Here is a 27,630-nt window from a genome sequence, read left to right as displayed (position 1 = left end):
TGACCATCTTCAGAACATGCTGCAGGAAACACTGATTTGCCAAAGTCTTCCTGTCATAACAGAAGGTGAGAAAAAACTAATATCAAGAAAAGAGAAGAGGAATATATTTCTTTTGTTTAATATTTTAATCCCTCAATCCTGTGTACATTAGGTTCTTTTGGATTATGTTTTCTTTATTAAATAGTGAAATCCCAACCTTTCTTGTCAAACAACTAAAAAAAATTGCAGATTAGAGATCAGACTGAACCAACTTTTTGGGTGAAATCCTGGCTCCATTGAAGTCAGTGGGCGTTGTGCCATTGATTTCAAAGGGGCCATGATTTCATCCCTGATATTTGTTCTTCAAGCCACAACCACAAAGTATGAGAAAGTTCAGCTGCTTATCAGAATTTTGTGGCTTAGGCCTATCTCTAGTACAGAGTAGTGGCCACGGGGAGGTGAGATATGATGAGAACTCCCATTGCCTTACATGTTACTATTCTTTGCTCTGTGGGAATGCAAGGAAAGCTATTCTAACAGGAGATGCAAATTCCCATTTTCAACTTTTGACTGATCACTTCTTTTATAACCAGGTTCGATTTTCTTATGCAAATCTTTGCTCTCTGAGACTTCACCCTAGTGCCTCCTCAATGGGGAAAATATTTAAAACTAGCATTTTGTATGTATTATTACTGCTTGTAAATCTAAATTAATAAAAAGGGAAGTCTAAATCAAACATATTCTAGTCATAATGTTTCATCAATAAAAATGCCTTTTAAAATACTTTCAATTAATGACAATTTTCACTTCAACTCAAAGTGCTTGATCTTGTTCTTTGATATGCAGTCATTGTCACATAACAGCTGTTGTATATGCGTATGCAAGAGCAACACTTGACCTAAGAAGGTCTCAGTCTATAGTCCTTGCTCACCCAGACCTGTAAGAGGAGGAGAATAAAATCATAAGTATAAATTAAATAATATTTGGTTGATCAGGTTCATTATGAGGAGTATAAACTTAATAGTAAAATGATATATAGCCAAGATTACAAACAAACCAACAAACCCAGAGTCTAAAGTCAGACTCTGAAATCCCTATTTAGGCCCCTAAATAATTGGCCAGATTTTTAAGAGAGCTGAGGTCCCAGCCGTTTACATTGACCTCCACTGGATTTAGGAGTCTATTATTAGGTTCCTGTTTTTGAAATCATGGCTTATGTTTTTAAAGTTAAAAAAAAATCAGTTTAACAGTTACAGCTAGAGGGCAGATACTGGACTAGAATGACTGCTAGTCTGACCAGATACAGCAATTGCTATAGTCTTAGATCCCTAAAAGACTAAACTTTCTGATGTGGAGAATGCTGCACCAAAGTTGGCTTTAGAGAGAGACTGGAATTTCGATACAGTACCTCCGTTTTTTTTTTAAATGTCCAAGAACGTCAGAAACTTTAGGGGAAGAAAGGCAAGGAGATGATGTGGACTATTTCTTCATAAGTTATCAGCGCAAAGCATCAGCAAAATGAACTGTGTGGTCACAAGTCAGTCTAAGGGCACATTGACTGTACTGCCATGTGCAGTGTGAGCTCCTGAAATCTCAGTGCTTGTTACAGCTGGTCAGAAATTTTCTGACGGAAAACTCCACTAAAGGTGACAGAGTTGCACCATGCATGAATTTGGCCCATTCTGTCCCACTAATGTAGCTGTTAAACTTCAATACATATACACATGAGAATCAATTAGTATTCAAATGATATACAGTAAAAGTCTTGTTAAATGTAAATTCAATGCACAGTTACGCTTTGAGACAATTTAAAGTGTCACCTTTATGTTTTAAAGACAGTGACATTTTATGCACTCAGAGCTGCATCTTCCCACTGGTAATGGCAGTCTGACATGACTGGGCCAAATTCAGCTTTGGTGTAAGCAGGTGCAACCCTGTGGCAGTCAAGGAAGCTGTCCCCCCTTACACTGAATTCAGCCTTTTATATTTAAATCTAGCATAATTTAATTGAAATAGCAGCCTGGAATAATAACATTTGATCTGTGATTCATACTATACTATGGGCCACATTTTCAATTAATGGAAACTGACATAGCGCCATTGACTGCAATCAATAAATGGAGCTACACTGATTTACACCAGATGCGAATCTGATCCTATATGAAAAGGAGACATGAAGAAATGAAATCCAAGAGGAATTGCTCTTGGAGAACTAAATAGTGTCAGAGGGTCTTACCATGAGTCACTAAAACGATCAGTAATAATTAGTGTTCTACACTAGTGCTGGGGAACCTCAAGAGGTTTGGAAGTTGGGCTCAGATATGCATGCTGAGAGGAAGATGGTCTTAGTGGTTAAGGCACTGGCCTCTAACGCAGCTGCTGTTGGTTCGATTCATATCTCTTTCACAGATTCTTTGAACTACTCTCTCTGTGCCTCAGAGTAAAATGGGGAGATTGATCCTTCCTTTGTCTGACTTATCTATTTAGGGTATAAGCTCTTCAGGGCAAGGACTCTTTCACTGTATACTTGTGCAGAACCTAGCGCAATGGGACCCTGATCTCAGTTAGGGCCACAGGCACTATGGGCCTAATTTTTAAGGCACCTAAAGATGCATACAGGCACCTAGTGAGATTTTCAAAAGTGCATAGGCACCTAATGCTGTTGGTTTTGGTGGGATTTAAATGGCCAGGAATTTTTGAAAATCCAGCTAGGTGTATGTCTGCATCTTTAGTGCCTAAATACCTTTAAAATCTGGCCCTACAGTCATATAAATAAAAGCAATAATAATATTGGGATCAGATAAAATATGGGGGCTTATCTGAGCTGGTCAAACCTATAGAGACCCCCCCCAAAAGCCGAGACCCATCTGCCCTACTCAACTTACCTCCATCTTTGTCCTTCTCCCCTGTCAGCCTCCAGCTCCCCCACTATCTGTTTTTGTCTTCTCGGGGCAACCAGAGTCGCCTGTTATATTCCTTTCCAGTAACATAATTGGCAGCAAATAGAGAGGGAGGGTTTGGTTTTATGTCATATTCTTTTTGTAATCATGTCATGAATAACAAAACAGAGATTAGGAGAAGCAATGGGGTTTATGAAGTGGTTTCTCAACTGGCAGCTTGCATTTTGGTCCTTCTCTTTCAAAATCACCATATTTTTCAAAAACAGCAAGGTAGTTGAAAAATGCTTCTTGATTTTCAGTTACTCCACATATTTCAGCTTCAGAGGTATGAAAAGATCTTCTGTGCTAGCATGTTAAGGGTATGTCTACATTATATGCTAAACTTGGGTATGTGGGAACCAGGTTTGCGGACTCAGTGTTTCCAAGCTCATGCTTGAGTGTCCACACTGGACTGGTTTCAGAGTAACAGCCGTGTTAGTCTGCATCCGCAAAAAGAAAAGGAGGACTTGTGGCACCTTAGAGACTAACCAATTTATTTGAGCATAAGCTTTCGTGAGCTACAGCTCACTTCATGGACTGTAAACCCAGGTTTACAATTGCTGGACCTGAGTCTCACAGCTGTGCTAATGCATCCAAACTGCACTCCGCAGACTTTCTGACTCAGGTCAGCCGCATGACCTGCATCCATACTACAAAATGGCAGAGCTTGGACCTGAGTCACAGTAGGCCTTGGGCTTTGATCCACCCCTCATTAGGGTCCTAGCATCCCAGTCCTGAGCCCTTGCTGACCCAAGTAAGACTGATTTGTGTGGGGATGTAAGGGGGATTGGGCTCAAACTGGAGTGAGAGCCCGGACTTAGTGTTCAGTATAGAACTACCCTGAGTGAGAAGTTAACATTTACTATGAAATTAGGTTGCTATATTTTTTTCGCTACCCTTAACTCCTCAGCTGTTTTTTTTAAATCTTGCCAATGTGGAGTGTCTTAAATAAAACATTCATTGTTGTCAACATATAGAGCTGGTAAATTGACAAATTTATCATCCCATTATAATCTTTGCACCTGTTCCAGTCTGCTGTTTGTCGTGTGTTTTAGCCTGTGTATGGTGAATGCATCTGCTTAGCGAGGATAGTTAACTGACAGAATTTGTTAATAAACCCACTGACGAGCTAAATGAGGCAAACTGCATTATCTTACATGTTAATTACATTTCATTGCAGAAAAACATTTATTAAAGATACAGGCAGCAAACCATACACTCTAATTTTATTTGCATCCATTTCTGGTTTTACCCCAGCTTCCAGAATTTCTTTTACCCATGAAGTCTGCAGTGATGCTGAGAAGCAATCTAACAGGTCCCTACAGGAGAACTTCTTAACAACATCCAATATTTATACACACACAGGAGCTGGATGAACGATGGGCAGGGGACAATTTATTAGAAGAATGGAGCCAATTTTGTCTGTCTGGAAATTGTCTGGGAACAGACTTGGATTTCTAGGAATTTTTCATATGAAATTATCTGTTGAATGTTTTAGGTGAACAAATTTCAGCCTGTGGCTTGAGCTGCATTCTTAGCAGCTATTCTCCTCCTCCAAAGTAGCTCTTCTCTCCAACTCCACAGAAGGACTCTGGGTAAAGGAGCTGTTTGATAGTCTTCAAAGAAAGAGAGTAGCTGGTCCTATTCTGTTGGACCATGCAGCTACTTTTCTTTCTGCCACTGTTCTCCTGGCCTTGGAAGTACCAGTCACTGACTTACAGAAAATAGAGAAGCAACCCTCTCAGCCAGGCTTCTAACATGCTCTGTGCTATACATAGCATGCAGGGTGCCTGCCCTGTAGAAGGTTACATCTATGTAAGAAGGACAGATCCTCAACTGGCATATTGTGTCCAGTTTTGGGCCCCATACTTCAAGAAAGATGTGAACAAATTGGAATCCAGAGGAGAGCAACAAAATTTTTAAAAAGTTTAGAAAACCTGATCTATGAGGAAAGGTTGAAAGAACTCAGCCTGTTTAGAGAAGAGAATGCTGAGAGGGGACATGTCTTCAAATACGTAAAAGGTTGATTACAGAGGATGGTGTTCAATTGTTCTCCATGCCCTCCAAGGGTAGGACAAGAAGTAATCAGATTAGTTGGCAGAAAGGGACATTTAGGTTTGATATTAGGAAAAACTTTTTAACTATCAGGAGAATGAAGCAGTGGAATAGCTCACCTTGGGACATGGTGGAATCCCAATCCTTGGAGAATTTTAAGAACAAGTTAGACAAACATTTGTCAGAGACGATCTAGGTATATTCGGTCCTGCCTCAATGGGCAGGAGTAAGGGAAGTGGCAGGATAGATGACCTCTTCAGATCCCTTCTAGCCTACATTTCTATGATTCTGTGATCCCTGGATACTCGGTGAAGTGAACCTACACAGGTGATCAATGGCTCCTCTTTTTGTCTTCTCTTCCTCTTCCCTACCCATCCTCCTGGGCCCCAAACTGCATATATCCCCCCCCCAACTCCCCCTCCCCCCACTTGCACTTTTCCTGCTGTCCTTCACTAGCCTCACAAACAACATTCTAAAGTGGCTGATACAATATCTATATAAGAAACACATTCTGGTTTTAGCTTCTTACAGTTAAATAGATGAGATGACAAAGCCTCAGAGAAATGAAGTATTATTGTTATCCCCATTTTATAGATGGGGAACTGAGGCACAGAGAGAGTAACAACATGATCTAAAGTCCATTGAAATCAATGGAAAGACTCCCTTTGAGGTCAGCGGGTGCTGGATCAAACCCTAAGTGACTTGTTGTAGGTCACACAGGAAGCCTCTGTTATATCTAGGAATTGAATCCAGATCTCCTGAGTCTCAGGAGTCAAGTGCCGTAATCACAAGCACAACCACCCTTTTTCCATGAGCTCTTCTCTTGTGCCCTTTTAAAACTGAAATGTGAAATTCTTCAGGGACATATTGCTATATAATACTGAGATCATTGTTATGAAACAGGCAGCAAAGCCAAAGCACTTTAGAACACAGGAAAAAACCTGCATTCTCCATCGTCTAAAGATTTGTCAGCATCTAATGAACCTGCAGCTGTGGGGAGATTAACTGGGACAGGAGCAGGCTCAAAATATTGAGCTATGTGAAGATTACCCAATTTGAAGAAGTTGGGTTGCACAGATGAAGGAGGGTTGATTTGATTATTGGTGAAGCTGTGCAAAAAGGAAAGGACCTGTAGGGCTAGGGTGTACTTTTTAAAAAATCTACAATTGCCTCCCATCTCATCCAGTTTGATTTCCTAATCCCAGACTTAATTTTTAGGTTTGACAGTTAGGGGAGGGAAAAACATTTTTTTCCAGTGCAAATTTGATATGGAAATCAACGAGACACAATAAAGGTGGAACCCCACAATGTCACTTCTGAAGAGACAGCATTTCAGAGTAGAACCACACTTTAGTTCTTGGGGTAAGAACTGACTGAATCCACTACTGTATCCAGAATTCCCAGGTGTTTTCCTATTTTTAAGATAATTAAAGGTCTCAGTAATTTCAGCAGCTTCAGTGGGGCCCTCTGACTTTGCCATACTAGACACATCTGGTCTTGGTTTGTTGATTTTACTTGAGAATGCTTCACAATCCAAAGAAGATGGAGAAATTTCTGAGAGAGATTGTTTCTTCTAGTACTGCATTCTTTAGCTCTAAGCATGTCTTTAGTCAGCAAACCTGCTGCCACTACCTGACAGAGGCTGGAGTTCCCCGGTTGATGATGGAGGGCCCAATTCACCACTGCTGTGCACCTTGTGTAGTGATTTATACTAGAGCAAAGTGAGTGCAAAACACTACCATTGTAATTCACACCCAATTTGCACTGACGTTAACATCTATACAAGGTGCAAAGCAAAGGTGTTTTGGGCCCAGAGGTTGAAGAAGCAGAGAAAACGGTAAACAAGGAATGTCCCTAGAGAGACTAGGTCAACTGCATTAGGTATCCTGAAAGTCAGGCCAAAGAGTATGGATTGGACTTCCCTGCACAGTCCAGTGAAGGTTGGCACCTACTGCTAATGTAGGGACAGGTGAGGGAAATTAAAACACCCATTTTTGGAGGGTGGGAAGGGTGCTGGGAGTGAAGCAGAACTAGCTGTCAAGGAGAGAGAGAAAAGGGAAAGCTGCCAGGCTAGGGCTAGGAAATTTCTTAGCATGTGGCTCTTATCCACTCTACTCTTTGCCTTACATGCAAAACGTTAGCAGAGTTACATCCCCTAATCCAAATACTTTAGGATTTATTCTCTAATTTCCCTAGGAAATTCATTCGTTTTCTTAAATGAGTGGTAATGCTGCTTGCATTTTTTGGTTATGGCAAGATTAAGTGAAGGAAATCTTTGCCTAGAATTATCACAGTTACTTAACCTAAATATATTCAGCTCCTCTGAAATGTTAAAGAAAGAGCTGCTCTTGGATCCCTCAAGTTTCAGTGTAGAACTCAACAGCTTGCTAAAATATTGCTGTCTGAGCAGAAATATTGAGCACTGATGTGGTGCAGGAATAAAAGGTTTTTTGTTAGCCCTGACTGGCACTAGGTCTTAAGCAATACTAACACCCTGCCAAGAAGAAGCCGATAACATGACTTTCATATCTTCCAAAGCTTGGCAGATTTCTTAATGTCTTAATGCTTTCTTAATGTTTTACACTTAAGCCCTTAAAAATTTCCCAGAGAAGAGTGGCTTTTATTTATATACATACACATATTGCAGCAGGGCAATTGTAACAGTTAATGCATACAGGAAAGATATTAATGTTTAACATGTGTAGATTATATGCAAACAATAGGACAAATGTTTCAGTTTTGCATGCTAAATCCTTCATCTTAACACACCAAGTACTTAATACCGGATTTAACAGAGGAAGGCTTTAGGCTCCCAGCTGCCCTACGTTCATGATTTAGTTATTTGTACCACAGCATCAAACTGAGATACTGAGAGACTGCAGTATCCTGTTTTTTCCCTTCTTTCTTCCCTAACAGCAGTTGCTTAGTTCAAATGTAGAGAAGTTTGCCCTTAGCTGTGCGTGAGGCTTTCATTGCCTTCCAGCATAAAATTGGGCCACTAGCTCATGCACTTGCTATGCAAAATTCCCCACACAACTTTGTCTATATCTGTTTCAGTCTTGGTCTGTAACACTTATGATAGTTCTGTCCTGGGCTCCTCACATGCAGGGACCATATTTGCTTAATTGTGAGAGCTGGACACAGAAATGTGTGGGAGTAGGACCAGGATGAGACCAACAAACTTATTGCCCTTGCAACCTGAATTTGAACTGAGATCACTCTAGGTGAAAGGCAGCTGCCCTAAGTCACCACAACGGATAGAGCCAGAATCTGGCACACTCCCATTAAACAGAACCTTACTTTTCAAGAAGTTCTGCTAAAATCTATGGGTGAAATCTTGGCCTTATTCATGTCAATGGCAAAGCTCCCCTTGACTTCAAGAGGACCAGGATTTTAAGCAATGGGTGTACTCAGGGTGAGTAAAGATGAGAGAGTGTAGCCCAATCTAAATACAAATGCCTCTCCAGGAGATTGGGAATAATAGACTTTTTTTCATCTTCAACATGAAACAAATTTTATGACCTGTTACTACCTGTGCCTTATACCTTAAACAGAAAACAGATTGCCTGTTATCCTGTAATATATGTTTAAGCTTTGATGAATACCATCTAGTGCTTTCATGGCAGAAAGGAATATTACTTATCTGAGTAGCAAATTAGCTTTATGTGTCTTCATGGAGGGCTCGATTTAGTAAATGACTGTTGACTCCTATTGAAGTGGGATCAGGCTCTTAATACAATATAATTGTACAGTTAAATAGTGTGTATCATTGTGAAATATATTCAATACTACCACTACCCATAGGAGTAGCCTCTGGAATTGATTTGGGGGGGAAATCTACCACTTTCTTTTGTGCTGTGTGTCTAGTTAAAGTTCTCCAAAAATAGCTTGATAAACAACATAACCAGGATCCACAATCTTGGACAAAATGGTAAAGCTGGATGTTGTGCAGGGTAGTGAGAAGATTTCCTGACAAACCCAAAACAAAGTGAAATTGGGGTTACCCTGTACTGAACCCCCTAAGAAGATTCAACAACATAGGATATAGACCAGGGATGGCCAAACTTACTGACCCTCTGAGCCACATACAATAATCTTCAGACGTTTGAGAGCCGCAAGACATGCACAACCTGCCCGTGGGGCAGTGCTTGCCGGGACACAGGGCTTTTGCCTCCCGCCCACCCCCACAGAGCTAAAGCTCTTAGCCCCCCCTCCCCTCAGGACAGAAGCCTCTAGACCCACCACCCTGCTGGAGGGCAGACACCCCAAGCTCCCCCCGGCCCAGCCTGGTATGTGGAGAAAGTGGGGGACTCTGTGAGCCACACTTTAACTGTAAAAGAGCCACTTTCGGCTCACAAGCTGAAGATTGGCCACACCTGGTATAGACCATACTACTATCTAGGCAAAGATGAGCCTTCTTATATACTGTGTGGACTAGAATGGTCCATATTCACTGCAGGTACAAGTGGGCACAATTCCATGGAAGGCAATGCCCCATGATGTCAAATCCCATTGTGTTGGGAAAACACCAGGGGTTTCTGAAAAAGTGGTTGTTTGGAGGCCCACCCATGCTAACTATCTACCTGCCGCCTACCTGGCTAAGGTTTTTCATCATTCTTGGAAGAAACAGCTCCAAAACACAGTGCTCAGATGACTAATAGTATAAAAACACAGTGATTGGTTGAGGCTGTGATATCAAATCAGACTATTCAAAGCAGCTGTGGCTAGGTGTGTGGTTTCTTGGAGCTACCCAAATTAACTTTTGTGTTTCAGTCCTTCAAGGTGCAGAGCCCTCTGACCCGATCCATCAAAGCACCAAAGCACATGCTTAACGGTAAACATCCAAGTAGCTCTGTTGACATCAATGGAACTACTCACATGCTTAAAGTTAAATATGCGCATAAGTGCTTTGCTGCATCAGGACATCATGTTCAGCACCAGGCAGGACTGAGCTGTAATAGAAGCATAATTCCTATGAGCTAAATTACTGGAAGTTGTAAATGGATTGGTCTGGAGGGCACTTGGTGAAGGGAAGCTGCTGCCCTTAAGCTGATGTGGGAGTACCAATATGCCTGATTTCCGACCCACCCATGGACCCTGATCAGTGACAGACATTAAACTCATCTCAAAAACCAACAATTTGCCTAGGTTCCCCTTTGAACACCCTGGTCATTTTCCAGTGTCTTTGAGCTGGCCAAGGGATGGGAGAAGCAAAGAATTTCTACCTCTTTAACAAAGCAAACCAAAACCCCAGAACCAAACACCCTAAAATTTGGGTCTGAATTTCACATCTCAGACCCCTCTCACTTGGGAACTTGTGGACAAAAAATAAGAGCAGTTGTAAAAAGACTCTAGGAAAAAGACTGGGGGACGGGGACAGAAGGGATTGTAAGCAGTAGGAACAGATGAAGTTCTCTTTCTACAGCTGGTTTTTATTGAGGGAGCTATTACTGTGAGTAAAGTCAGCTGAGACATCCCAACTCCCGGCAGATTGAATATTTAAGCTAGGCTATAAATATCAAATTTTTAAAACATGAATATTGTTTATGCCTTCTTTCTCTGCACTTTCCTTTGATTTAGTGGCAAGAAGAAGTTGTCATCACTTTAATCTGCCATTTTGTAGCAGCAGTCAGCTATGTTACAGACAACCTCTTGTGGATTAAACGTTTCAGGATTGTGCTGTCTGTCTCCCCATCGACTGTGACCCCAGGTGGCTCTGAAGTACTTCAGGTCAAACTTATTATACCCCATTCACTATCCCAATAAACAAGTAGTGTGTTGTCACATTGGAGTGCTGCATATTTTTCTAGTAATTATGTCTTATTATATATTTACTATTCAGAAAATGCAGGTGTGGGTTGTTGAACCACGGCCAGTGAGAATTCGCCTAGCTGGCAGCAATTCCTTCGTGAGTCATGTTTCACTGTCTGTCGGTTTTATAACTGTTTTCACTACTAATTTAGCTCTGCGATGCAATATGCAATTAGTTCTATTATACAAGCAGCTGTATTCAGTTTTACAATGGCACTTACCCCTTTGGCTTGTACCAGAGCCTGTTGTGGTTCTGCTGGTTTGATGACTGGTGCTGTAAAGTGGTAGCTGGATGAGCCACAGTGACCCAGGAGCCTGATACAAATATGATTCTTACTTATTCACTACTTCTTTAATGCTATTTCTTACTTCCCTATTATAAATGTGGTCACACAGAAAGCTGTTTCTTGCTACAGTAAGTAGTATTGTCATGCAGAAACTTGTTACTGCACTAGTGTCTCCTCTGGAGTCCTGGAGCTTATTACAAATAACATTTGTAAGTAAAATGTGAAAACAATAAGCTAATGTTTGAAAATTAGTTTCTGTTCTTGGAAAATTCGTTGCTGAGATTCAGTTCAGATAAGCATTCCCCAGTCTGACTCTTGTGCAAGTATCTGAATCTTTGAAGGCCTCCATATCCTTCACCCGTCTCTCTTTACTATGAGAAGGATTCACTCCTTGCCAGTTCCCAGCAGTCACATTGTTTGGTGGGGTCTTAGCAGCTTTCTAGCTCCATGACAACACTCTTCAGGAGTAGCAAGGCGTTTTGGGGGGCAGCCTCCACACCTACACTTGCAGTGCTGGTCCCATGGCTGCCTGCTTGAATTTTCAGATCAGACAAAGGCTTTTCCCAGTAGTGAGACCCCAAAATCCATGGGAAAAAGCCCCAAAAATGTGAGCTTTGGAGCTTCTCAGATGCGCAGTGAACATTGGGGTATAACAGCTAGAGAAGGGATAGACTGTGACAGGAGCAGAAGGCTGAGATTCTGTCACCAAGACCTTGGAAAGGTGGAAAGTTGACTACAACAGAACTTATCCCAAACTTCAAATAAGGGTCAGGTTTGCTTTGAGGCCAGCTGTCTCTAGCACTAACAGAATTAATATGAAAACAATACAAGGTAGATTACTGACAAGCTTCTCCATGAGATAGAGACTGAAGGTTTGTTTGCTACTGAATGCAAAGGCTCTTTATGACTGTGTATTGGTCTATATAAAATGAGTTGGATGTCTCACTCCAGATCCTAGTGGATGAGTGTACATATCACTGAATGACTCAGCACAATTGGCCCCCTTGTTATCAGTGTCACCAGACAGGCCAAGGACAGGCCCTGGTTATTGAGAATGAACTTCTGGTTCTTACCCCCCCAGTGGTGATGCCTTCAGGCCATGATTAAGGCAACTTTTGGATCCACAATGCCTTTAAGGCCCAGTCCTGTCCCACTGGGAAGTGCTGAGGTGTAGCATTTAGGGCTAGGAGCCTTTAAAAATCTAGCCCTAAATCCCAATTAGGCACAATACCTCCTGAAGTATCGGCAAGTTACAGGAGAAACACAGCCATCATGTTCCTGTTACAGGGTGCAGGCACCTGCATCTAGCCAGCTGTGCCTTCCGCCTCCTGCTCAGGGGAGGTGAAAGGACTGTGGTTTTGCCCAGTCCTGTGCAGGGGCACAAGCACTGAGAGAGAGTTCCCTAATGCCCTTTCTCCCCCAGTGTACCTCTTGAGAATTGGGCACAATCTGGCCCTGGCATGTTTACCCCCTATGCTTGTTCTATGGATAGAGAGCATGAAAATTCATTGTTAAAAAGAAAAAAGAGACAGATAAAAAAAACCCAGCTTTTAAAAAGCAACTACAAAGCCCCAAACTAGTAAACTGCCTTTGTTTCAAAAAGATCATTTAAAAATCGAATACAAATTGCTTATTTGTTTATCATTATAAAAGCTATTCTGTTCAAAAATACTAGGGCCATGAGAAACTGCTGAAAAATATTAGTGAAATTGTTCATTGAATTTCCTAGTGTTTTATTACTCCCGTTTTCACATACATATATGTTGTGGCGTTGTGACGTGTCACAAAATAGTAACATAGTTGCTAAAAAAAAGAAAAAAAAAAAGGAAAACCATGGCATTTCATGTGTGTTCTCAGTACAGCGATTATTTTGTTCAAAAACGGCCCCAGTTTTTTCCCATAAATGGGACCATTTGCAATGAAAATGTTCCTGTTATGGTGAAAACAGTGTCATGAAAATGGGACCCATTTCAGGGAAATGCAAACTGCCCACATTTCAAGTGCCTTGAATTCATGTATCCATCTCTGACAACCACATACATAGCTGATTTATGCCGGCTGAGGATCTGGCTGCAAAGAACATATTCACTGCTGGCATAAAGAAAAGGAGGACTTGTGGCACCAGAGACTAACAAATTTATTTGAGCATAAGCTTTCGTGAACTATAGGCCAGTTCATCGGATGCATACAGTGGAAAATACAGTGGGGAGATTTTATATACACAGAGAACATGAAACAGTGGGTGTTACCATACAGACTGGAACAAGAGTGACCAGGAAAGGTGAGCTATTACCAGCAGGAGGGGGGGGGGAGAACGCCCTTTTGTAGTGATAATCAAGGTGGGCCATTTCCAGCACTTTACAAGAACAGTAGAAGGGGAAATAAACAAGGGGAAATAGTTTTACTTTGTGTAATGACACATCCACTCCCAGTCTTTATTCAAGCCTAAGTTAATTGTATCCGGTTTGCAAATTAATTCCAATTCAGCAGTCTCTCATTGGAGTCTGTTTTTGAAGTTTTTTTGTTGAAGAACTGCCACTTTTAGGTCTGTAATCGAGTGACCAAAGAGATTGAAGTGTTCTCCCACTGGTTTTTGAATGTTATAATTCTTGACATCTGATTTGTATCCATTTATTCTTTTACGTAGAGACTGTCCAGTTTGGCCAATGTACATGGCAGAGGGGCATTGCTAGCACATGATGGCATATATCACATTGATGGATGTGCAGGTGAATGAGCCTCTGATAGTGTGGCTGATGTGATTAGGCCTATGATGATGTCCCCTGAATAGATATGTGGACACAGTTGGCAATGGGCTTTGTTTTAAGGATGGGTTCCTGGGTTAGTGGTTTTGTTATGTGGTGTGTGGTTGTTGGTGAGGTTTGCTTCAGGTTGGGGGGCTGTCTGTAAGCAAGGACTTGCCTGTCTCCCAAGATCTGTGAGAGTGATGGGTCATCCTTCAGGATAGGCTGTAGATCCTTGATGATGCGTTGGAGAGGTTTTAGTTGGGGGCTGAAGGTGATGGCTAGTGGTGTTCTGTTATTTTCTTTGTTGGGCCTGTCCTGTAGTAGGTAACTTCTGGGTACTTTCAGGCTCTGTCAATCTGTTTCTTCACTTCAGCAGGTGGGTATTGTAGTTGTAAGAACGCTTGATAGAGATCTTGTAGGTGTTTGTCTCTGTCTGAGGGGTTGGAGCAAATGCGGTTGTATCGTAGAGCTTGGCTGTTGACAATGGATCGTGTGGTGTGGTCTGTATGAAAGCTGGAGGCATGTAGGTAGGCATAGCGGTCAGTAGGTTTCCGATATAGGGTGGTGTTTATGTGACCATCGCTTATTAGCACCGTAGTGTCCAGGAAGTGGATCTCTTGTGTGGACTGGGATGGAAATTGTTGAAGTCATGGTGGAATTCCTCAAGGGCTTCTTTTCCGTGGGTCCAGATGATGAAGATGACATCAGTGTAGCGCAAGTAGAGTAGGAGTATTAGGGGACGAGAGCTGAGGAAGCGTTGTTCTAAGTCAGCCGTAAAAATGTTGGCATACTGTGGGGTATGCGGGTACTCACAGCAGTGCCACTGAGTTGAAGGTATACATTGTCCTCAAATGTGAAATAGTTATGGGTGAGGACAAAGTCACAAAGTTCAGCCACCAGGTTTGCCGTGACATTATAGGGGATACTGTTCCTGACAGCTTGTAGTCCATCTTTGTGTGGAATGTTGGTGTAGAGGGCTTCTACATCCATAGTGGCTAGGATGGTGTTTTCAGGAAGATCACCGATGGATTGTAGTTTCCTCAGGAAGTCAGTGGTGTCTCGAAGATAGCTGGGAGTGCTAGTAGCGTAAGGCCTGAGGAAGGAGTCTACATAGCCAGACAATCCTGCTGTCAGGGTGCCAACGCCTGAGATGATAGGGTGTCCAGGATTTCCAGGTTTGTGGATCTTGGGTAGCAGATAGAATACCCCTGGTCGGGGTTCTAGGGGTGTGTGTGTGCGGATTTGTTCTTGTGCTTTTTCAGGGAGTTTCTTGAGCTGATGGTGTAGTTTCTTTTGGTAACTCTCAGTGGGATCAGAGGGTAATGGCTTGTAGAAAGTGGTGTTGGAGAGCTGCCTACCAGCCTCTTGTTCATATTCGACCTATTCATGATGACAACAGCACTGCCTTTGTCAACCTTTTTGATTATGATGTCAGAGTTGTTTCTGAGGCTGTGGATGGCATTGTGTTCTGCACGGCTGAGGTTATGGGTCAAGTGATGTTGCTTTTCCACAATTTCAGCCCATGCATGTCGGCGGAAGCACTCTATGTAGAAGTCCAGTCTGTTGTTTCGACCTTCAGGAGGAGTCCACCCAGAATCCTTCTTTTTGTAGTCTTGGTAGGAAGGTCTCTGTGGGTTAGTATGTTGTTCAGAGGTGTGTTGGAAATATTCCTTGAGTCGGAGACGTCGAAAATAGGATTCTAGGTCACCACAGAACTGTATTATGCTCGTGGGGGTGGAGGGGCAGAAGGAGTGGCCCCGAGATAGGACAGATTCTTCTGCTGGGCTAAGAGTATAGTTGGATAGATTAACAATATTGCTGGGTGGGTTAAGGGAACCACTGTTGTGGCCCCTTGTGGCATGTAGTAGTTTAGATTGTTTAGTGTCCTTTTTCTTTTGTAGAGAAGCAAAGTGTGTGTTATAAAATGTTTTTTCTAGATTTTGTAAAGTCCAGCCACGAGGAAGCTTGTGTGGAAGGTTGGTTTTTTATGAGAGTATCCAGTTTTGAGAGCTCATTCTTAATCTTTCCCTGTTTGCTGTAGAGGATGTTGATCAGGTGGTTCCGCAGTTTCTTTGAGAGTATGTGGCAAAAGCTGTCAGCATAGTCTGTTGATTGTAATGGATTTTTTACCTTCAGTCTTTTTGGTATGATGTCCATCTGTTTGCATTTGGAAAGGAAGATGATGTCTGTCTGTATCTGTACGAGTTTTTACATGAAGTTGATAGATGTCCACTCCATAGTTCTCGCTCTGACCTGACCACTACTTGTGAAACTATTTTCCAAGAACTTTTCACTGTAAGAGACAAAGAAACTTTCTGCTCTGCAGAAAGTAGCTATTCAGAAGAGCTAGACTGACTGAGAATTGGTAGTTTGCCCAGAGCTTGGTCATTTTAGTACCCAGAGACGGGGTTTATTCTCGGGTAAACAGCTGGGATCATATACCATTTTTCAGAGAAGGCATATAAAACAATAATGAATTTTATAGTTCTGTAAAGATTTACAAAATTAGTCCCAGGTCTAAGGTTTAATTGTTTAATGTCACCAAAGAACTTTACAATAATTGAGTACTATGGAGGGGGAGAAGTTAATCACTTGATTGAGGTGAATTAAGACTTTCTAATGGCAATTTATCACTAATTTCAAGCTAGTTTTATTTTCTATTCATAAAAGTCAGTTTCAGATTCAAACTACTGTATCTGTATAGGCTGTTTATAGAGAACTTGTATGTTTTACAGGACATGCTGTTGCAAAGTAATGTCAAAGCTGGCGTATATACTGATCACAACAAGGAAATTCTAGTTTACCTTGGCATTCTTAACCCACATTGTTCATGCCTTGGCATTGCAGCCTACATGGTGCAGTATTTAAGACCTCCCTCTACTCCAGTACTTATGATAAAACTTGGTGGCCCAAATTTTCAGCCAGCATTTGCTTGTCCAGTTTTCTTAACTGAACTCATGAGACTTAGTCTCCTACATTCCTAACTCAATTTTGATCCTGGGACTTAGGCTTCTAAGTCACTTAGGTGCTTTTGAAAATTTTACCCATTGTCTTCACTTAAGTAAAACTCCCATTTAATTTAAATAAATTCCTTGGAGATTTGCCTGACAAAAGAGTGCATGACAGGACTCAAGCATTGGACCTAAGCCTATGAAATGATGAATGCCCTCAGCTCCCTTTGAAGGCTTTTTCAGGATAAATTTTATTGGAAATACGATCAAAATGCCAACATATTTCCTTTCAGTAACAAGAGCTAGGGCAACTATGGAGAAGATATGTTTAGGTCCCAGTCATGCAAGGTCCTGAATACCTTTGACTCCCTCTGAAGTCAGTGGGCACTCAGTGTCTCTTCCTTTTTAGGGGTATAGACATAGCCTTGTCTATTACTGTGTATTCTCCTTATTACACATTTCTTGAAAAACAGTGCAGATTCAGCACAATTCCCCCAATACAACATATGGTGGTGGTGTGTGGAAGCAGGCAACCCCAAATCAACATCATGCAATTGTCCAAACAACCCAAGAAAACCAGGGATCATTGTTGACAAAAAAGTGAAATGGACTTGTAGTGCAAATCATGACGTGACCTGATGTTGGATTTTACCCAGATGGGAAGAGAGAGGCTGGAGGAAATGAATGCTGCAACACTGGAAGGACAGAAACAACAACACCACAGAGAAAGAAATGACCAAACATAGTCTCACCGGACAACTGGGAGCTTTATCTGAAAAAGGAGAATTTACGCAAATGGAGATCGAAAGACTGAAAAGATTGAGATTAGTGGTGTTGAACCACATGGAAACATATTAGCAGAAGGATTGATACAGGATTAACAACAGCCCCAAATGGGAGAAATATCAATGACAAATCTGAGTGAAATAGCACCTGAAGAAAGTGCAGGAAATATGAATGATTTGTTGACTGAGATCATGCAGAGCATAAGAGACATTGAGCACTATCTAGTGCTACCAAGTATGAAATATGTAGACCATCAAAGACTGGACGACATACAGTGCAAGCAGTGAATGAGGTGCTCAAGAAATCTGTAAGACCAGTGAGTATTAACCAGCTGAATTATATATAATTTATGATACAGCAACTGTAGCAGCTCATTGGCTTAAAATCATGCCAGCTGAGAACGTGAACGACCAGAAAACTCCCTGTGTTCAAGAACCTCTCTGGAAACAAAGGTTAAATCAGAAGATTAAGCTTTTACATTGAGATATCAGTTTCTTGGATGAATTTGAGAAAAATCATTTGAAGAGAAAACTGTAGAAAATGGCCCTGGAGTTGAAGAAAAGGAATGTAAGAGTTGTGAAGGAACAAAGTAAAAGGAAGCTGATCACACTGAGTCATAGGCTTGAAAGATATTCAGCATGAAGCTTTCAGTATCAAGAGAATAGACTCTTAATGAGAAACTTTAAGCAATTCTTTGATCAGATCAACATTAAAAGCAGAATAGAAAAAAAATAGGAAGCCAATAAATAAGGTGGAAGTGTTTCAGTGCTATTGGACAGAAATCTGGTCTGAAGGTCTGAAGACGTACAACATAATCAGAAAGCGGACTGGATTAAAAATGTGAGAGAAACATTGAAAAAACCCACAAAGGAATATCAATGAAAGAAATAGATGAAGTACTGAAAGGAATGAAAAATTAGAAAGCACTTGGACCAGATGGGATGCATGGATGGTGGCTGAAATATCCAACAACTTTCCATGACTGTTTACTTGAACAACTTAATAAATGTTTGAAGAATGGATGTCCGAGATGGATGGTGCCAGGGACAACCATCCTCATCTAAAAAAAGAAAGAAGGCCTCAGTGATCCTATAAATTATAGGCCAATCATGTGTTTACCATCTATGTGGAAACTTCTAATGACAATTCTATCAAAAAAGATCTAGCACTCACAATGGAATGCTGTCTCCTGAGCAAAAAGGCTACATAGCAAACATGAAAGGGACAAAAGACTCAGGCTGAACAGGAAGATCACAGAAGCAGCAAAACAAAAAACAAAGAATTTAGAGATGATGTAGGTAAATTATCAAAAAGCAATTTACATTTTTGAATTTTCAGACACTGAAAATGCACAAGGTTCTTCCAAAGAACCTTCCATTTTCTTTCTGAAGCAATCCATGGATAACTGGAACACTGGGCTCTACCTGGAAGGGACTCTCACTGATGAAGTCCCGATTAAATAAGGAATCTTTTAAGGGGATTCTTTGTCACCAGTGCTGTTTATGATAGCTATAGTGCCACTGACATGGATGTTCCATGGATAAACTGTAGTATTCATATCAGCAAAGAGCAATAACCAGTTAATCATTTGTTATACATGGATGTTCTCAAACTATATGGATGATCGCAAAAGGAGATACAGCGACCGATGACATGTGTAGAAAAGTTTCATGAAGATATAAAACTCTGGGTTGGCTTGGCTAAAGAGCACCTGCAAAGAGAGGTAAACTGGTACAATCAGATAGCATAAAAGTTAAAGAAATAATTCAAGATCTCTGTCAGTGTGGGAACTACAAATACATTGGAATCAGGGAACTGTCAGAGTTACAACATAAGGAAGTCAAAGAAGAAGTGAGGAAAGAATATTAAAAACAAATAAGAACTATGCTAAGGACAAAACTCAACTCAAAGAATTTGATCTGAGCCATAAATGTAGGAGTGGTATGCTGCTGGGGTGATCAAGTGGAAATAAAAGAAGAACAAAAATTGACATCCAAACAAGAAAGTTTCTCGCAATGGTCGAGTAATGAATTTCAGTCAAGATGTGGATAGGATGTATATCAAATGATATAACGGAGGGAAAAGTCTGCTATCTGTGGAGCAAGCAGTTGACAATAAAGCATATAACATCAAAATATGAGGAGTCTGCCAGAGTAAAAGGTCATCTGGTTGCAATAACAAGTGATGGCCCAGGGTCAGGGCCGTCCTTAGCCATAGGCAGCATAGGCAGCTGCGTAGGGCACCAGTATGTCTGGGGCACCACTCTGCCGGGAGCTGGGACAGACGGGAAGCAGTGGAGCATGTAAGAGCAGGGCTGGGTCCTACAGAGAGCCAAATGCGCTGCCTGCAACACAGTCTGAGGGAGGGGATTGGCTGCTGGGGTCTCTGGGAAGGGGTGGGGAAAGGAACACACCTGTGAGTGTGACACTCTCCCCTGGGGTGAGGTGAGGCAGGCTGGGCGGTTCTGGTAGTATCCTTTGTCACCCCCCATAACGTCCATTCTTCTCTCCCCCCACAGAGCACCTCCCCTTTCCCCCTCTCCCCCCGCAGAGCACCCCTCTCTCCCCCCTCCCCAGCAGGGCTGGGTTGGGTGAGGTGCTGGGGGTGGGGGGAAGGGGGGGCTGGCTGGCTGCGTGCTGAGGAAGTGAAAATGAAAGTAAGTCACTTCCTCAGCAGCCAGCCCACGCAGCAGGGGCTGGCTGGATTGGAATGGTCACACACAGCTCGCTGGGCTGGGGATAGGGTGACCAGATAGCATGCGTGAAAAATCAGGACGCGGGTTAGGGTAGGGTGACCAGATGTCCCACTTTTATAGGGACAGTCCCAATTTTGGGGTCTTTTTCTTATATACACTCCTATTACCCCCCACCCCCTGTCCTGATTTTTCACACTTGCTGTCTGGTCACCCTAGGTGGGGGTAATTGGTGCCTATATAAGACAAAGCCCCAAATATCGGGACTGGCCCTATAAACTCAGGACATCTGGTCACCCTAGCTGGGGAGCGTGTCTCTCCCCCGGGCTGGCAGCGATTCATCTCATCCAGGGGGAGCTGCGCAGGGCAGGATGAGCTGCTGTGGCTCCGTGGGTGTCCCGTCCCTGAGATCAGATGCTGTGCTAACTTCACCATGGTTCGTTGGGCTGGCGGTGCTGCCCATTGGTGTGCGATCGGACCTGAGGGTTTGCTGCTGCTGTTGCCACTCTGCACCCCAAGAGGTGGATGTTGGGGTCCTGCAGTTTTCCACCTATCTCCTCCTCTACTGCAGCTGTTGGACCAGCAGGCTGGGGATTGAGCCAAGCATGAAAGCAGTACTTTGTTGCCATTTAGATTGTCATTTAACAACTTTGTTTGCCAAAAATGCTTGCTAACAAGCCTGAATCTAATTTCAATCTTTTTTTAAAAAAAATCAATATCTTAGCCAAAAACAGAAAATTAAGTTGTGACAAGTTTGGTTTGGGGCAGGGAGTGGGCCAGTTTTCATCAGAGAAACAAAAAATGTTGACTGGCTTTCCAATAGCCCCGTTACTGCTAAATAGAGCCCTCCAACAACTGTAATATGCTCATCTCCTTACTAGTCTATAGAGTGACCGTATGTTGTACTAAGATTCTCTTGCTTTTTTTCCCAGTGAGTCAGTATAGCTTTTGCTAGCCCAGAGGTTGGGCAGCCAATGTCTTACATTTTCACAATGTTTTGTCCAACTTTCATAAAGTATATACATGGTTAATATGAGTTAAAAAGGCCAGGGACACATCCTTGTGAAGAATCTGTGCAGCAGACCGTGCTAGAGCTGTGAAAATGTCAGTTTTTGATGGAACTTTAGAGGCAGTGATTTATCATGTATTTCTGGCCGTGCCCAAAATATGCTGCTATTGCTAACGTCTTTCCAAACAAAAATAGGGCACAATAGGACTTCTGTCACATTTCTGTGCTGCCTTAATCGAGAGGAGATGATTCTGTGCTGACTTCATTTGGTCACTTTGTGCTTTACCTAGGATTAAAACTAGGGTTATATTTTCCCACTGCTTGGAAACTCATCTTATTAAACTGGATAATGCCGTTGATCTATTTACAGTATAAGGTTGATATAGAGTTGTAACTAACATTAAGACTGATGCCCACTATACATTTAAAACTAAAAAGTGGCTTTGTAAAAATGACATGGATTTCCAACTCTACTGTGTCTCAGTCAGGGTGGAGCGCCTTGTGACTCGCTTAAGGTCACAGGCTCAAGGCTATCCTATATTAGTTATTTTAAATAATATTTCTGATAACCTGACAATAATGTAAACAGTTGTTTCTTTAAAAATCACCCTTATAAGTTATGTGGTATCAAAAACAACTTTCCGGGTCACAAAAAAGAAAATGGAAAGATGAAATAGGATTAGCTGTACAAGCACAGAAGGGTTCTATACTTAAGTTTGTATGTCATGAAAACAACGAAGTTGATCAATACCATCAAGTAACTGCTGAAGAAAATTTTTATGCAGACTAAGCTCAAGAAACGCAACAACACACAGAACAATCATTTGAAACAGATGCAGACACAAAACAAGAAATTACAACAGTTGAAACTTTACTAGGATGGGATATAGATGACATTGGCGCATGGCCACAATCTTTAAACAACAAATTCCATACTATTATACTTGAGAAAGGCCCTGTGAGAATAAAAGGTCTTGAATATCCTAAATACATTAGAGAAAAGAAAACAATTACTACAAAAGACTTTCTAAAGGTGAAATTGTCAACAGACGGTGGCTTGTGTACTCTAAATGCAAGGATGCTGTATTTTGTTTCCCATGCAAGTTTTTCAATAGTTGCAATTTTAAGATAGCAACCATGGGTATTAATGATTGGAAAAATCTTAGTCACACATTACCGCAACATGAAAAGGCACAACATGACATGAGTTTCAAGGAAACAACAGCAAGTGGAATATGAAGGAGCAGATGAACCCATAGACCATCCAGAAAAGAAATCTGAGGTTGAATTTTTTAATGTTGTGATGGATAAAGCAATATCTGCCGTTGATGAAAGGTTTAACACCTTACGAGCACACCATGAACAGTTTGGATTTTTGTATGACATAACTAAATTCAATGAAATAGGAAAACAAGAGCAGCAAATGACAAAGTGCAAGAACCTAGAGAGCCTCCTGAAGCACGGTGATAGTTTTGATATAAATGGACTTGAATTGTATGAAGAATTGAGTACATTGTCATCAATGTTGCCACATGCAAAATCGGTGATGGACACTGTAGTTTATTCATACCAGCAAACTTGTTGACATATATCCTAATGTGTACATTGCCACTCTTATTCTACTGACAATTCCTGTAATAGTAGCATCAAGAGAACGGAGTTTCTCGAAACTAAAGCTCATTAAAAACTATCTCCGTTCTACAATGAGTCAGGAACGCTTGACTGGTCTTGCTATTCTTGCAATCGAACAAGACATCACTTTGTCTTTGTCATACAATGACATTATTACTGATTTTGCAGCCAAAAAAGCCAGAAAGATTGCTTTTAATTAAAAACAATACCTTGTTTCAATACCTCTTCATAGAAATTTCCAATAAAATGTTGACAAATTTAAGAAATTATATTTGCATCATTCTGTCAATAAATCAGAATTTTTTCTATAGAGCTACTTCTTTAGTGCTAGTCCATCAGCATTACAGTGTGCTTAATTAAGTTAAACAGTTTTTAATAAAGTGCATGTGGCAAGTTTTCCAATACTGTAAGTTTATGTTTGTGTTGCTAAGAGCAAGTCAGGCATAGGGGCATCAGTTTAATAATCCCGCCTAGGGCACCATAAATCCAAAGGACGGCCCTTCCCAGGGTGCATCCCAACCAGGGATGAAAGTAAGTTAAAGGTCTTACTGGTACGCCGGAGTCCTGAGCAGGGGGCATGGCCTCAACTGGAATAGGCATGGCCTTAAATCCCCAGGCCCTTTAAATCTTGATTTAAAGAGCCCGGGGCTCCAGCTGCGGTAGTGGCGGCTGGGAGGCCCAGGCCCTTTAAATCACCCTCGAGCTACCAGCTGCAGAGGCGGCTGTGAGCCCCGGGGTGATTTAAAGGGCCCAGGGCTCCAGCTGCTTCTACCACAGCAGAGCCCCGGGCCCTTTAAATCACTGAGGAGCCCTGGGGAATCCCGGCTGCCACCACTACCCTGGGGTTCTGGGCTCTGGCAGAGCTTTAAAGAGCCTGGGGCTCTGCTGTGGTAGTGGCTGCTGGAGCCCCGAGCCCTTTAAATCCCCACCTGAGCCCTGCTGACCGAGCCCTGGGGTAGTGGCGGCTGGGCTCCGGCGGCGATTTAAAAGGCCCCAGGGAGGTAGCGGGGGCTGGAGCCCCGGGGCCCTTTAAATGCCCACCAGAGCCCCTCTGCTGCTACCCCAGCAGTCGGGCAGCAGGGCTCAGGCGGGGAATTAAAGGGCTCAGGGCTCCGGCAGCCGCTACCACCCCTGCCCTTTAAATCCCCTCCGGAGCCCTGCCACCGCTACCCTAGGGCTTCGGCAGGGATTTAAAGGGCCAGGGTGGTAGTGGCGGCTGGAGCTCTGGGGCCCTTTAAATCCCCACCAGAGCCCCACCGCCGCTACCCCAGGGCTTTAAATTGCCGTTTGGGAAAGCCGGTCCCGGTGCGACGCACCGGCTCTTGCTGGTATGCCGTACCGGGGCATACCAGCTTACTTTCACCTCTGATCCCAACTCAAAGAAGCATAAAAGAAAGGAGAAAACAAATCACTGAAGAAAGACTCTAAGGATTTACATAAATCAATGCATGGACAGTGGTGGAGAGAGATTGAACCATTAGTGATTGAAGATTAATAAACTCATGACTTGTAGAAGGATACCTCAAAAGAGAGAGACAGAGACTCTCATTAGGAGTGCACAAGAATAATCCTTAAGGCTTAATTACATTCTAAACAAAATTAACCAGCAGAACTGCTCCTGGAACTGGGCAATGTGTTCCCAAAAGGAAGAGACGGTGGAGCGCGTGTTGAGCACCTGCTGGAGTCTGCTGGGAGAAAATATACGAACAGACACAATGGCGTCACCAAGTGTCTGCACTGGCACCTCTATTGTAAGTACACATTTAAAGGAACCATACAATATTATGACCACCAAATGGAAAGGGCTCTAGAGAATGAAGAGGGTAGGATTTTATTGTCTATTGTTACAGACCAAATGGTGCAGCCAAACAGAGTGGACACAGCTGTTGTAGAAAAGATGACAAACATGTTGATTGATCTTGCCAGACCAATCGATGGAAACATAAAAAGAAACAAGAAGAGAAGATGGCAAAAGATGAAGAACTCTGCCATGAGGTGGGACAGTTATCGAAAATTAGAACAGAGATAATCCTAGTGATTATTGGAGCACTTGGAGCGATCTCTAAGGGTATGACTAAGCAGCTTAGGAACACCTAAGGAGTGCAAGACATCACCATGAGTGACTTCCCTGAGACAGTGCTCTCAGGTACTGCTGGAATTTTAAGGAAAGTCAGAGAAAAATGAGAGCATTTGAGCCCCTAAAATGCAGGAATTCTGCAGCGGGTTTAACAAAACTTCTGACTTCCCAAACCTATGGCATCAATTCATGGTCAGGATTTATTGGTGATTCATGGGGATAAATTTTAGACAGTAGCTTTCCCCTTTTTATGCTCAAAGATCCTGTCTGTTGTGAAGGTTACTTGTTCAAAAAAATCCCAGCTGTAATACTGAAGGACAATAAAATAAATAATAAGAATAAGAATAAGAATGTCTCTTTGTATTATGGTAGAGCCTGGAGGCAGGCTCTGAGTTTCTAATCTCCTGGGGGGTATTCCTCCTAGCTCCGCCCAGACCCTGCCCCCACTCCACCCCTTCCCACAAGGCCCCATGCCTGCCCTGCTTCTTCCCACCTTCACCCCGCCTCTTCCCACTCCCATCCCGCCTCTTCCCCACCAAGTTCCACTCCCCCCTCTACCACACTCCTCCTCGCTGTCTGACTGCCTCTTCACCCCCTTCCTACCTGCCACACGCCTCCTCACCCTCCTGACCACTGCTCACCTCCTCGCTAGTCTCCTTGCCATCTGTCCAGCGCACCCCCATCACCCTCTGCCTCACTGCTGCTCTCCTCTTCACTTCCCTCCCACCTGCTGCTCGCCTCCCCATTCGCCTTCTCACACCACTCGCTCACCCACCTCACCTCCCCGGCCACCAATACGCAGGGCCCGGGGAAGTCGCCCCTATTCACCATACCCAAAGGATGGATCTGCATAGAGGACACAGTTGGGGATCAGGACTCTGTAACATTGCACTCCATATGATTTTATGAAAATATACTAATGAGTGTGAATACAGTGTAATTGGAATATGCTTCATGCAAAAGGTCTCTCGTAAGGTATCATTACAAAGCTTATAATCTACTGAGTGTGGTCATCCTATTTGTATAAATGTGTCATTCTTGTATCTGAAACTAGAAATATGAAATATAACTCTGAGGTTCTATTGTAATTATGCAAAGTGTGGGCTATTAATGGTGGTTTGGAATCTTGATGGCTCCCATCAACTAGGACAATTGGTTGTAAATTGCTCTGTTTACTTGCAAGCCTTCCTGTGAGTCAGGCCAGGAAGAATGAAGGCTTGGGGTCTCACAGGACATGTGACCATGTCACCTGGTACTGGAATCCATCTTAAACCTTCCACTTAGAAGGAGGGGTGGGGACCCAGAGAGACAAAAGATTCCCTCCCTGTGCCAATGCTATATAAGGGGGCGGAACAGAACAAAGAAATCCTCTAGTTACCATCTGAGCTGGAGCTAACAAGAACTGTACCGGGGAAAGTATTGAGCCCAGACTAGGAAGGAGTCCAGTCTGTGAAAGAAGCTTATTGGAACATCTCTGTAATCAGTTTCTTAATGTATTAGGCTTAGACTTGCATGTTTTGTTTTATTTTGCTTAATAACTTACTTTGTTCTGTCTGTTATTACTTGGAACCACTTAAATCCTACTTTTTATACTTAATAAAATCATTTTTTGCTTATTAATTGACCCAGAGTAAGTAATTAATACCCATGGGAGCAAACAGCTATGCATATGTCTCTATCAGTGTTATAGAAAGTGGACAATTTATGAGTTTACCCAGTATAAGCTTTATACAGAGTAAAACGGATTTATTTGGGGTTTGGATCCCATTGGGAACTGGGTATCTGGGTGCTAGAGACAGGAGCACTTCTTAAGCTGTTTTCAGTTAAATCTGCAGCTTTGGGATGCATGGTTGAGACCCTGGGACTGTGTTGGAGCAGACTGGTGTGTCTGGCTTGACAAGGCAGAGTTCTGGAGTCCCAAGCTGGCAGAGAAAACAGGCTCGGAGGTAGCCTCAGCACATCAAGTGACAGTCCCAACGGGGTTTCTGTGTTCGAACCCATCACAGACTCCATTGTGCTTGTCCCTGTACACACACATAATGGAAAGACAATGACTGCCCCAAAGCACTTACAGTCTCTTACTTAGATTGTATCCTGTTTCCCCTGCCTTGGTCTCCCAAACATGTTTCACTGGCGTGTATTTTGCAAATAATTAATTAAAGTGACCATGTCCAGTGAAGGGGGCCACAAAAACTGAAATGTCAAAAGCAGTTGGTTAATAGGGAGGAAGAGGTGTGCGGACCATAGGAAAATATATGAAGCTTTAGGGATGTTATATACACAGGGAGGGACCTTCAAAGTGTCTGTCTGCATTTGAGGAGAATCTATAATGTCCAACACATTTGTGTTGTCAAGAGAATGAGTCAAGGCGGGTGAGGTAATATGTTTTATTGGTGAACTTCTGTTGGTGAAAGAGACAAGCTTTCAGTCTACACGGATCTCTTATTTGACCTTTCCCAGACCTGAAGAAGAGTTCTGTGGAGCCTGAAAGCATGTCTCTTTCACCAGCAGAAACTGGTCCAATAAAAGATATGACCTCAGCCACATTGTGTCTCTCATATCCTGGGACCAACACAGCAAAAAAGGGGATGATTAACATTTCCTGATATAACTAATGTTTGGGAAGCACATTATAGACATGTACATTTGCATCTATTTATTAAAG

This window comes from Chelonia mydas, chromosome 2 (assembly GCF_015237465.2).
Source record: "Chelonia mydas isolate rCheMyd1 chromosome 2, rCheMyd1.pri.v2, whole genome shotgun sequence".
Taxonomy (NCBI): Eukaryota; Metazoa; Chordata; order Testudines; family Cheloniidae; genus Chelonia; species Chelonia mydas.
The sequence above is the reverse complement of the archived record's forward strand: the minus strand, read 5'-3'. Positions refer to the sequence as shown.